Source organism: Castor canadensis, chromosome 10 (assembly GCF_047511655.1).
Source record: "Castor canadensis chromosome 10, mCasCan1.hap1v2, whole genome shotgun sequence".
In the NCBI taxonomy this organism is placed as follows: domain Eukaryota; kingdom Metazoa; phylum Chordata; class Mammalia; order Rodentia; family Castoridae; genus Castor; species Castor canadensis.
The window spans coordinates 18,430,501-18,443,176 of record NC_133395.1 but is presented as its reverse complement, the minus strand read 5'-3'; the positions used below and the strand labels follow the sequence as shown (position 1 = coordinate 18,443,176).

The 12,676-nt window shown below is 32.9% G+C and overlaps 1 protein-coding gene and 1 pseudogene across 3 annotated transcripts in view; one reads left to right on the top strand and one right to left on the bottom strand.

The window, feature by feature from the left end:
• Gpc5 (glypican 5) overlaps positions 1–12,676 on the top strand; it is a 1,368,088-nt gene that overhangs the window by 513,413 nt on the left and 841,999 nt on the right. The gene's annotated exons all lie outside the window — the stretch shown is intronic.
• Positions 11,174–12,301, bottom strand: LOC109679325 (ADP-ribosylation factor-like protein 5A pseudogene; annotated as a pseudogene).

Here is a 12,676-nt window from a genome sequence, read left to right as displayed (position 1 = left end):
GGAATGTAATTGCAAGAGAATAGTTTTAGTGTGTTCATTCTGCTACAACAAAGCACTGTAAAGTGGGACTAAGTAGCAGAAACTTAGTTTTTATATTTTTGGAGGTTCAGAATTCCAGGATCAAGATGATGATAGATTGCTTATTTGAAGAGGCCCTGTTTCTTGGTTCATAGGTGGCACCTTCTCTCTGTGGCCTTGAGTCTCTGTGTCCTCATATGGTAGCATGGACTGGTTAGTTAATCCTAATCGTAAGGGCTCTGTCCTCATTGCCTGATCTTTCCCCTCCCCAAAAGGGAGCAAACCTTGGAAGTTACAATTTCACTGTGTGTTTTCCATAGAAAAGATATAAAACATAACTTTATACCAACATGTAAGAACAATTTGATAAAAATCAATGGATTTTAGAAAAAAACCCCAAATTCTCCAAAGTTGACAAAAAAATAGAAACAATAAATTACCCTATATTAACTATAGTAATTTATATGTGATTTAAAGTATCCCTGTAGAGAAAGCTACAGTCCTATATGGTGTCACCAGTAAGATTTTCCACACATTTTAGGGTGGTATGTCATCATTCTTATGCCAATTATGCTAGAAATGAGAAATAGAAATCTCTATCCTTAATGCATTTAAAAAACCTGAAAGATGGCAAAGAGACTATAAGAAAAAAATTTATAGACAAATTTGTCCATGAACATGAATTTAAGAATCTCAAGCAAGATATTTATAGCAGGAATTCAGTGATTTATTGAAATAATAACACATCCAGACTTATATCATTTTGTTTCAGAAATGGAAACTTAGTTAAGTATTCAAATATCAATTACCATAAAAAATCAAATATGTATACAAATAAACAAATAGAGGAAAATTCACATAGTCAACTAAATAGAAACAGAAAGGACTCAATAAGATTAAATACTCATATGATAAAAATTATTATGAAACTAACAGTAAAAGGAAATCTCTTAATAAGTTTCTTTTAAAAAACTGACACCAAATACTATAATTAAATATAAATAATTAACATTTTCTTTTGAGGTTGTTCATTTCAATTACTAATTCTGTTTTATAATTACTGCAGTGGATAGTTAGTAAAATACAGTTAACATAAAAATAATATATTAAATTGATTAAACTGATTAGGTAGAAATAAAGGGACACTTATTGACAAATGGTATGATTATGTGCATAGAAAATCCATAAATCTACTGACAATTATGATTATTATTAAAAACTAATTCTGGAAAGGCTGTTGTACATAATTTCAATATCACAAAATTGTATGTGTAAGTATTTTTCAAAACAAACTTTAGAAAATATAAAAGAATGATAGCTTTAAAATTTTACTAAAGTATCAGATACTTTGCAGTAACTCTAACAGAAGATATGCAAGACATATAGCTTGAGAACTACATGATTATATGAAGAGAAATAAATAAGACCTAAGTAAATGCAGAGAAGTACCATGTCCTTGGACTAGAAAATTCAACATCATACCATTATCTACTTTCCCCAAACTGATGTAGATTCGACAAAATTTCACCTGTGTGTTTTTAAATTAGTAAGCTCATTCTAATCACTAAGGAGAAATGCAAATGGATAATAATAGTGAAGATAAATTTTTAGTAGCACAAAGGTTGAAGACATTATACTTCTGTATATTAATTAACACTTATCACAAAACCATATTAAATGAGATATTGAAATTAATACAAAGAATGGTGGGACAGAACACAGGTCTCACAAACAGCCACTAATTGAGAATATCAAGTCTCCTAAGTATGTAGTATAATCAGAGTTCCATACATTGGCAATAGGAAGAGTGAATTTGCATAAACAGAAGTCTATGGAATTCTATTAGAATTCCAACTTGGAATGACTTCCAAGTGGTCCAGTGATTCAGGAATATACAAAATTACCCCAAAGAAAATGACTCAAATTAGGGTACACAACTTAAGACAAATTCAAAAATTATATTTGTAAATACAAATCATAGATTAATCTCAAAAGCAAATTTTGATCCAAAGGAGCCAAACACAGAGACATTACCTAAAAGTCCAAAGCAGGCAAGGTTATAAGAAAAAAGAATAGGGCTTTATCTTTTTGGAAGAAGAAAGTGAGTGAGTAGGAGGAAGAAAGGAAGGGAACTTGTGTTATGCTGGTGATATTCTAATTCCTGATCTGGTAGGAAGTTACCCCAGTTATGCTCACTTTGTGAACAATTATTAATCTGTAACTTTCTGTATGTATCCAAGCCAATAAATTATTTATATTAAAGGCAAAGTAAAAGAAATCATGAAATCGATGAACATGGGAGACAATGGGAAGTGTCCCAAATATGTTCAAATGCAGTGGAGAGTTAAATTTAGATGAAAATTAGGAAAGAGTTATTAAATTTCAGAGCTAGAAAGTTTTGATGACTTTCTAAAGAGCATTTTCTATGAAGAATGTTTTTATATATTTTTTCGCATTTAACCAATATACGTTGAAAAGTCTACTATCTAATCTTTGTGGCAGATCAGTGTACTCACCTGTTTTCACCTATCATGGCAAACATACATTTTAAGTTTTCCATTATGTCTCAGATATGGTAAATACAACATCCTCCCAGTTATAGCTATAGCCTTTTCTTCATTGTGAAAAATCAGAGAGGAAATTTTCTTTACAATGTTCTCTGTCTGTTCACCATTGGCAGTAGCCACTGAAAGCAGGTTCAGAAATGATTCTCCTGGTAAAAAATCATTATGCAAATATATAGTGTCTTGTGGTTCAGCCTATTGATCTTTACTGGTAAGGCCTATTGCTCAGCTTTTGTTTGGGGCTTTAAAAAATACATTCAAATGTCACAAAGTTGTTTCTAGGCACTGGTTTTCAATGCTTCTCAGTGCATTGTTATTTCTGTGTTCTGGGGTGGACATGTAGAATAGTCACTGAGTTCAAACACCAGGGCCTAACTGGATTTGAATTATGGTTCTACCACTCACTATGTGACCTTGGGTGGCTACTTAATATTTCTGTATCTCTGATTTCTCATCTTCAAACTGGGAATACCATAATTTTGAAAATATTAGTTATAATTACATTATTACATAATTATAGAGCTAAATAGTTCTTAAGAGTGGTGCTGCTGATGGGAGTATAAACTCATACAGCCCATCGAGGAAGCATGGTAACATCTTACTCTAGCTGTGTACATTAATTACACTCCTGTGAATATATATCTCAAAGGAATTTTCACCTAGGTAAATGAGGAAACATATAGCCACACATTTAATGCAAAGATGTAATAATGGAAACAAGTGAAACAAAAACTGGAATATTTGTTTTGAGAGGCAGAAATGGAAAGCAGCCTGGATATGTATTGTTGAATAATGGGTAGGCAAAACATTGAAGAGACACATCATAATAGACCACTTTGTAGCACTGAGACACTATAAACACACATTATATGGACAGAGCTTAAAGGTCTATCATTGACCTAGCAGTATTACAAACAGAATGAAAACTAGAGCATGAGAACATATAAACCAATGAAAAATAGGTGAACAAGAGTGCACGTATTTGCAAGAATATGGAAAAACAACAAAAAAAATGTAGATTTAAACACATTATAAACATTAACTCCAAATGGGAGAGACAGGAAGTAATGATGGTGGTTTAAAGAATATAAATAAACAACAATAAAAAAGAATAATGATGTTTATAAACTGTGGTATGATGGACTATTCTGAGTTCATTCCACTGAATCCAACATCCAAAAATGAAGTTAGATTCAATATAATCATATGTACTTTCCTCATAAAAGTTTTGGTGAGGATTTTTAAATAAGTTACTACTTTCAAAAACACCTTAGATATTGCCTGGCACATAAGTACTCAAGAACTGATAACTACTCACTCACATAGGTGACGTCTTCAGTTCCCGAGGAGTTTTAGTTGGGAAGTCAGGTGTAAAGGAATGTTCATTCGAAAAAAAAAGTTTAATCTTAAATTGCTCATTTATACTTCACTGTGATATCAGAAAATGAATGATTAGTTATAATTTTCCTAGTTTCTTATGTCTTCACTTAACCAGTTCTCCGCTCCTTAGAGTCTGAAGAATGTCATATCCTCACATGTAATTGTATGTATTTTCAGATGCATTGCAAGAAGAAAGACACATTTGCCAACAGCATAAGGGATTTTAACCAAAGTAAATGAATGAGAGGGTTTTAATTCACAAGCGTTCAAATTCATTTAGGCCTGCACAGCCCACAAAGGAAAATCATCAACCAGAAAGGGGCATTCAGGCACGATATGAAACAGCTGAGCGTGTCAAAATAATCACTGTGTGGTTATGGAGTTCCATTCATTACATCCCTGCTCGAGCAGCTGCCATTGTGTGGGATTCTCACTCTTCCTGATAAATCGATCTGTTTTCCCAATGTAATTATCTTGAAGGTTCCTCTGAAATGCAAATTTAAACTGAATAAGTCCATTGAGCTACAGTTCTTAGAATATTTGATTTAAACGTTAAATAAGTTTAATTTGTAAAGTAGACTTCCATATGGGAAGAATGCTGTTTTTTGCAATTATTGGCACATGGTAGAATTGAATATACTTATCTCAAAATTAAATAGCAATTTTCTTCATAACTCCCTAATCTTCTAAACAGAAATAATTAGACAATTAAAAGTTACATTCCTTGTATGTATATGTGAAAGCCAGTGGTTTTTTTTTTAATTTAGCAATATTTTGATATGTTACCAGAAAGGTTTGTTTTTAGGTCATTTTGCAGCCTGTCATCAGTTGATTGAAATATTCAGTAAATTGTTAATAAACAAACTTTAATCTTTCATTCTAGAGTTATTATAAGAAAACAGTAATACGCTTTTATCATGATCAAAAGTATAAATGGTTGGAAAGAGATTGCTGTCACTTTGCATGGGTGATGGTTTTATCAAGAGACTGTGAAGTATTTTGATTTATTTTGGCAAATTTAAGATAGACTGTAAGCTTCTTAGTTAAATCTTTTAGTATGAATATTAAAAGATTTGCTGAAAGTAACTAAGATTGGTGACTATATTCACTATTTTTATTTGTGGGGGCACAGTTACTTCTAAGTATTTCTTTGCTGCTTGGTATGCTTCATCTTTCTTCTTCTTTGATCAATCAAAAGGCATTGCTAGTCTAATATCTCAGTGAACTTTGCAGTTTATGAAGTACATCATGCATTAGTCAATAGCTGAACTATCATGAAGTCATAAGTCTTGATTCACTTAAAAAACTGATACTGATATTTTTAAAGGGGTTAAAAACCACAGAGATCCAGAACTACACTTTTTATTACTGAGAATTTAAATAACATCAAATGTTGCAATCTGAGGACAGGGTCAGTGACTCACATCTGCAATCTCAGCTCCTCTGCAGGCAGAGATTAAGAGGACTGTGGTGTGAGGCCAGTTGTGTGCAAACAGTTAGCAGATCACTTCTGAATAAACAATTTGGGCACAGTGCTCATATCTGTAATCCCAATTATGTGATTTGTGTAGGTAGGAGGATTGTGGTCTGAGGCTGGCCCCAGCAAAAACATCTGAGACCCTAGCTGAAAAATAATTAAAGCAAAAAGAGCTGGGAGTATGACTCAAGTGGTAGTGCTTGCTTAGCAAGTGCAAATCTCTGAGTTCAAACCACCAAAAATTATTGCAATATGATTATATACAAAATGATTGATTCCATAAATTCCAAAAGCATAAAATCAAATGTTTGAAATCAAAATCTGCTTTCCATATGTTAAAGTCACTCTCATTTGCTGTTTCATTTTTATCCTTTGTGTTTCTACTTTAAAATAAATTGTATTTTTAGCATTATAAAAGTAAAATACATTCATTTAGAACATTGAAACTTTAAAAACTATCAGGAAAAAGATGAAATGACTCCTAATTTTAAAAATTCTCACAGTTATATATATATATTTTTTCAGTCATTTTTACCCCTATTTAATAAATTATGTTAAATTCATTTTTCCAAATTCACATGCTTTTTGTAATATGAGTATATATATATTTATGGTGTAATTCATCATTAAGAATTTCTACAATTATGTTTTGTATGCGTCATCCCCATGACTGCATAGCACTCTACTAGTTGAGTGTTCTATACTCTAATAATTAGCAATAAATACTTATATGCAGTTTACAGTTTTGTAACATTTTCAAATACACAATTCACAATGGAAATTCTTAGAATAAAAAATATATCTTTTAAATTTCTTAATATTTATCAACACATTTTAACCAGTTTTAGAAAATTTACAAGTGTATTTGCTATAATTATTTATTGCGTATTTACCAAGATTATTTAAAATTTTTATTATCTTCTTTGCATTTCATTAACTCCAATTGAAATTCCATATTTTTGGTCAAATAATTTAATTATGATTTTTTTCCTTTTCTAAATTTCCCATATACCTATGGACACATTGGTGCTATTATTTTATTCTAATTAGTATGAATTAATTCCCTATATCTATTTTTTATTTGTCAGTTTTAACTTGGTACAGCAGAAAAAAAGAGTAAAATAGCAAAAAAAAATGAAAACATTGTAACAAAAATTTTAAAAAGCTGTTCAAAACTAACATAAAAATAGTGATATTATAGTTCTAGGGAGGTCAAAACAGACAGGTGAGGTCTATTTTGAAAGTCCTTATACTTTATCCTAGTGTCCTAACTTATGACTTAAATCTCAGGTATTATTAAAGACACATGAGAGAAAATCAATGCTTAGTAATGAGCACTGTAGCACTACATTCAGTACTAACTGTTCCTTCAACTTGGAAAACAAATTGTTACAACTAAACAATTAAGGAAACACCTTTTTTAGACAGATCCTTTCTCCAGCTGAGTCACTGTTTACGAATCCTCAATATGCCCAGGAAAAACAGTACTATCTTCATCAGTAGGTCATCAATAACAAATATGTGTGTGTAAGACAGACAGGTATTGGAGTGTGGCCACTGTAGACAAGATAATGAGAGAAGGCCTTTCGACTGGCCATTTGATCTGTGACCATGGGACATAAAGGGAGACATCTGGTTTCCCTGAAGTGTGGATAGAACTGGGAGTTGGAGAATGTTCAATCATGAAAGGGAGTTTGATTTTGTTTTGAATTGTATTAAAAAGTCATTGCAGGGCTTTAAGAGAAGCAAAAACATACAAGAAAAATATTCATCTGGCATTTTTGCAAAACATGGATAATATAGGGTGGGATGATTGGTTTGGTGAGATAGCAGTCCAAGTAAGACATAATGATGGCTTGGAATGGGATTATGGGAGCAGAGCTGAAGAGGACTTGGAAGATTTATGATTTATTGGGAAAAACATATTGACAGAATGGGTTGATAATTGAATGCAGGAGTGAATGAAGTAGGTGAATTGCAAGCTGAAGAATTTAGTTGAACTGTTCTATGAATGGTTTTACCATTTACTTAGAAGGGGTGAAGTCAAGACAGATAAATCTGGGTAAAAATTGAGGTTAACTGTACTGAACTGCTTTGTTTATGAAGTGCATAAGTGGGTCACCCAAGCAGAGATACTGAGCAGATAGTTTTATGATCTCTTAGAGAGATAGAGGCAGAGTGAAAAAAAAAAAGAAAAGCATTGTCATTTTCATTAAATAGGTGTTTAAAGCCATGTATCTGGATAGGCACTCATGGAAAACAGGTAGATAATAGGGACTAAAATAAAAGGCCAAGATATTTCAAAATTGTATTTTGATGTTTCAACTCCTATTTCAAGTTTACATTATTGACCTTCTTTTTATATTTTGTTTATTTTTCTACCTCCCAAGTGCCCTGATAGTTATGTGTCCTCACAGGTATTAGCTGTTTTGAAGTTATATGATTCCCCTTCTATAAACATGGCTCACAAACACTGCACTACACAAACTTCTGATTCAATTCAACAACTTTTGATGAAGACTCATTTCTGTAAGTTCTGTGAGCATAATGTGCTCTGATAAGGGATAAAGAATGATAAACTTCCATAAATTCAATGATAAGCTTATGTGTTTCAACTAAAGAAATTAAAATATGGTAATATTTATATAACTCTTTAGGGGATGTTTCATTAAAATATATATCTGCCTCAAATTTTTGCACTTACTTTTCTATTTCTTTGTCACATGACCTTTAGGTTTACAGAAATTCCTATAGTTACAAATATAACAGACTGCAGCCACAGTGTTTATTATTACTTCATAGGTCAACTGTCTCTGGATCTCTTTTCTGTGTAATCAGAAAGATCTTGGCATGAGGCAGTAGTACATCTGACTCTTAAACAATGAGGATCACAAATCACTTATACAATCCTTTGTCTTTTTAACAAACATCCCACATTTTATTTTAAGCTTCACAGTGAATCAGTGATATAGAAGAAACAGAGATTAATGTAGATGAAGAGCTGAAATTTAAGAAAAATAGTAAAAACTCTAGGTCCCCTATTTATTAGGAATATGATTGGAAATAAACCTTGCAAATTCAGTACAATTCCTCTTTAGAAATATGACCCCTTGGAAAAGAAAGCAGTATGTGTTTATGCAAAAGTATAGCATACTTATTAGAGAGCGTTGCAAAATAAGAATTAGTATAAATGAGTTTTAAGCCTGGTCTACAACTTAGACTGACTTTACGTCACTGGAAGAGATACAGTGTATTCACAGGCATCAGAATTTTTCATCTATAAATGCAGAAGAAAGAGCCTTCATTAAACTCTTTATTCAGCTAACATTTGACATTGGGATAGGTACAATCTTTAACCTATGAAACTAATATAGAAGAAAAATGATCAAAAGGAAATATTATTAGGAGGGTGAAAATACGTAGAACAAGATATTATACTAATTTGTAGGTGGGGCATGTAATCTTGACTCAGTTGTAGTAGGCAGAACAAAAAGCAAATGAAAAACAACTTGGCAATAGGTGAGACTAAAAAAAGAAGTTGGAATGTGCTAAACAGGGACCCTCTCCTACTTTGGTAAATCATGGATGCTTAATTCTGAAATGCACAGGGAATAGAAGAAGGAAGCAGGAAAATGGCATGGTCATGTCTATGAATTAAGCAATCACATTGGCAGCAAGGTGATACCAGATCAGAGGAGCCAGAGGCAGAGAAGTTATTCAGAAGACTTTTGTGAGGTACTATTGACTTGTCTTTGGAGAACAGTGTGCTAATAGTATAACAATAGAAAATTCTTGTTCTTTTAGACCAATTAATTCCAGTTGTAGGGAAGGAAGCTGCAAATATATTAAAATGTACAGGACTCTTCAGTATATTTGAAATAGCAAATGGCTATAAAAATTGTTCCTTAATGCTAAAATAATGGCAAATTATATGATGAAATATCCGTACTATGTAGGGTGAAAAGTAATATGTGGTGGATGTATATATATAATGAAACATAATCATCAAAAATGTACTCCTAGAATAATGTAACATTAATACAAAATAACTTTCAGTGATGCAAAGTTTTTCGAAGAGAGCAGTATGCTTTCATTGTGTTATAGTGAGATAGACTTTGTTGATACAATTGGATTGAGTACAATACAGAAAAGATACGAGGCAGGGAAAGCTAATATCTAGGTAACTACATACAGTTTTTCTAGTCCAGAAAATATCTTAGAAAGTAGAGGTTTGGTATCAGTCTGTTCTTCCATTGAACTAACTCAGATTTCCTGAGCCCACTCTGCTAACTTCCTAAAAGAGGAAGGAATGAGAGACACACGGAATTGTCTCTCTACATCTAACCCTATTTCTTGGAAACTCATCAAACAGAACTTTTTTTAGAGCTGCATTTGGTTTCACATTATATTATCTGCAAGGCTCTGAGTAGAATATTGATAAAGCCATTTGTAGCTTCATCAGGTTTCCAAATGAGGACTGCAAATTTGTGATGAGTTTCATATTACTGTCTACTTTCTTTTTTTTTTTGAGTTTTAAAGGGAATTTTTAATATACAAGTAATATCTTACAGTGATTTGGAAAAGTATGAGAATATATGAACAAAGCTTAGTAAGTTAGGATTTACTTTTGTAAAAACATGTTGACAAATATTGTATCTGTATTTGGAAAATTGTAACACAAATAAAAAACACAAAACATCCAATGTAACACTGATCTCCCATGCCTGACTAGGATATAGATGCTGAGTATTTTATATCATATACAAAGAATTTTCAAAGTTCCTTTAATGCTTACTATATACTATTATTATTCTTTACCAAGATCTTCATGAAATTTAAAAGGCTGGTATTAAAAGTAGTTATTTCTTTTCTTGAGTATTCTAAAATATGTCAATTTGGATTAGCCTTCAAATTTTCAGGGCATGAAAGAGAGTACAAATAGAGTACCACAGAATATGTTTTAACACAGTTAGGATCATTTCATTTCTAGCCAGGAACAACTTCAACTTTTAGGTATTTAAAATTAAAATACCCCAAGCAAACATAAAAGGTGTTTTTGGGTCAACTTATTCTTAGTACAAGTAGTATATGTCAATCGATTTTCAACCAAATTCTTATAAGCATTCAAAAAACACTTGTACTGTGTAATTGTTAAACAATGCACCTGTGTAGCAGAAGATACAAGAATTCTTAAAGAAACAACAAAAAAATCTCAAACTATTCAACTCCTAAAATAAGAAATTTGCAAATTAAGAAATTATCAATGTTGCATGGAGAATACTTTCAAATTCACTTTTAACAGCTTGACATATAATTTAAAAAGATTACAGTCAAACTATTTATTAGTATTTATAGAATGCTACCTTTCTGGGCATATTTGTTATACACAACAGTTTTCAATTAAGAAGAAATCACTTCATAGTTTTAATCACATAAAACCAGCAAAAGGAATAAACTGATACTTGCTCAATGTCAATTCTGTCCATTAGTAGTATAATAGCCAAGAATCTGACTGATAGTCCACTTATTTGGGTTACACATTTCCATGTGTCTCTTTCAAGAGCAGCTCAATGATTTGGGGGGTAGAGACCTGGTTAGTACAATACAGAGAACATAAGGGGAAGGTAAAAAATGACATTTAACACTACTGCCAGTACTTATCTCATTAGGGTAATAACTAAGGATAGTATTAATTTTTGTGTGATTTGCTTTTTCTTTAGAACACAAATCAAAGCCATTAACCTGAATGTGACGTATATACACAATACATACACAGCCCTAAGCAAAATACTTTTCATAAGTGATATTACATTTAAAAAATTGGAAATAGTATCTGTGCTGATTTGTATTTTGATTTAGTGGAACAAGAAGAGAACAACATTCAACCAGGGAGGGTTATACTGACAATGAAGCTCTTAAATTCAAAATGTCTTCCTCTCCCTTTATACTTACCACAGGCTATACAATGTCCTGAGAGGATTCATTATGAGGAAAATGTCAATCACAGCTTTAATAATGTACTTTGGAAGGAGCTAATGGAAAGGAAATTGTAAGGTGACACTTCATCTTTGTTTTCAAATAAGTGGTCTTAATGTTTCTTCTTATAGAAAAAGTTTAAATCAGTTTATTATAAATATATCTAAACCATTAATTTTTGCAGCTTTCAGGTAAAGTCCAGCACTTTGTTTATACAAAGTCTATGAGAAGAGTTCAGTAGCGATCATCTAATCTTAAATCGTGACATCATCCACTCAAGTCCTTGGCATAATCCCTCTCCAGTAAGAGCACAACATGCCTGGATATGCCACTGGTGATCTTTAATAGAAGTTAGCTTCAAAAACTGGGAGATTTCTGCCACAGTCATGCATTCTTTAACATCTTGTTTATTAGCAAAAATCAGCAATCCAGCTTTCCTTAGGTCCTCGTGTGGAACATTTTATAGAGTTCTTCTCTAGTTACAGAAATTCTCTGTCTGTACTGTCCACAACAAGGATTACAAACTCTGTGTTAGTATAGTAAGTGTTCCAGGAAGAACGAAGAGATTCTTGGCCACTGATATCCCATATTAGGAAACGTGTGTTATTAATCACTATCTCTTCTACATTACTTCCTATTGTAGGGGATGTATGTACAACTTCATTCATAGAAAATTGGTAAAGGATGGTAGTTTTCCCTGCATTATCCAACCCAACAATGATAACTTTGTGCTCCTGGTGATTGAACAGTCTCCATATCCTGGTGAAGAGAATTCCCATTCTCGGGCAACGGACCCCCTCCAGCCCCCGGGCCGCCTGGCCTCCCCTGGCTTGGGCTGTGGGAGAGAGAGACGCGCTGGGGCCTCTGCCTCTGCTGCTGCCGCTCCCGCGCAGGACACCGTCCTCCCCGCTGCTGTCTACTTTCTTTTTTTTTTTTCATTTTTCTTTTATTATTCATATGTGCATACAAGGCTTGGTTCATTTCTCCCCCCTGCCCACCCCCTCCCTTACCACCCACTCCGCCCCCTCTCTCTTCCCCCCCCTCAATACCCAGCAGAAACTATTTTGCCCTTATCTCTAATTTTGTTGTAGAGAGAGTATAAGCAATAATAGGAAGGAACAAGGGGTTTTGCTGGTTGAGATAAGGATAGCTACACAGGGCATTGACTCACATTGATTTCCTGTGCGTGGGTGATGCATCATGGATGTTCTGTCTGTCATTCCATAACTTTGAAAGGAGGAATTATTTCTTGATTCCCTCC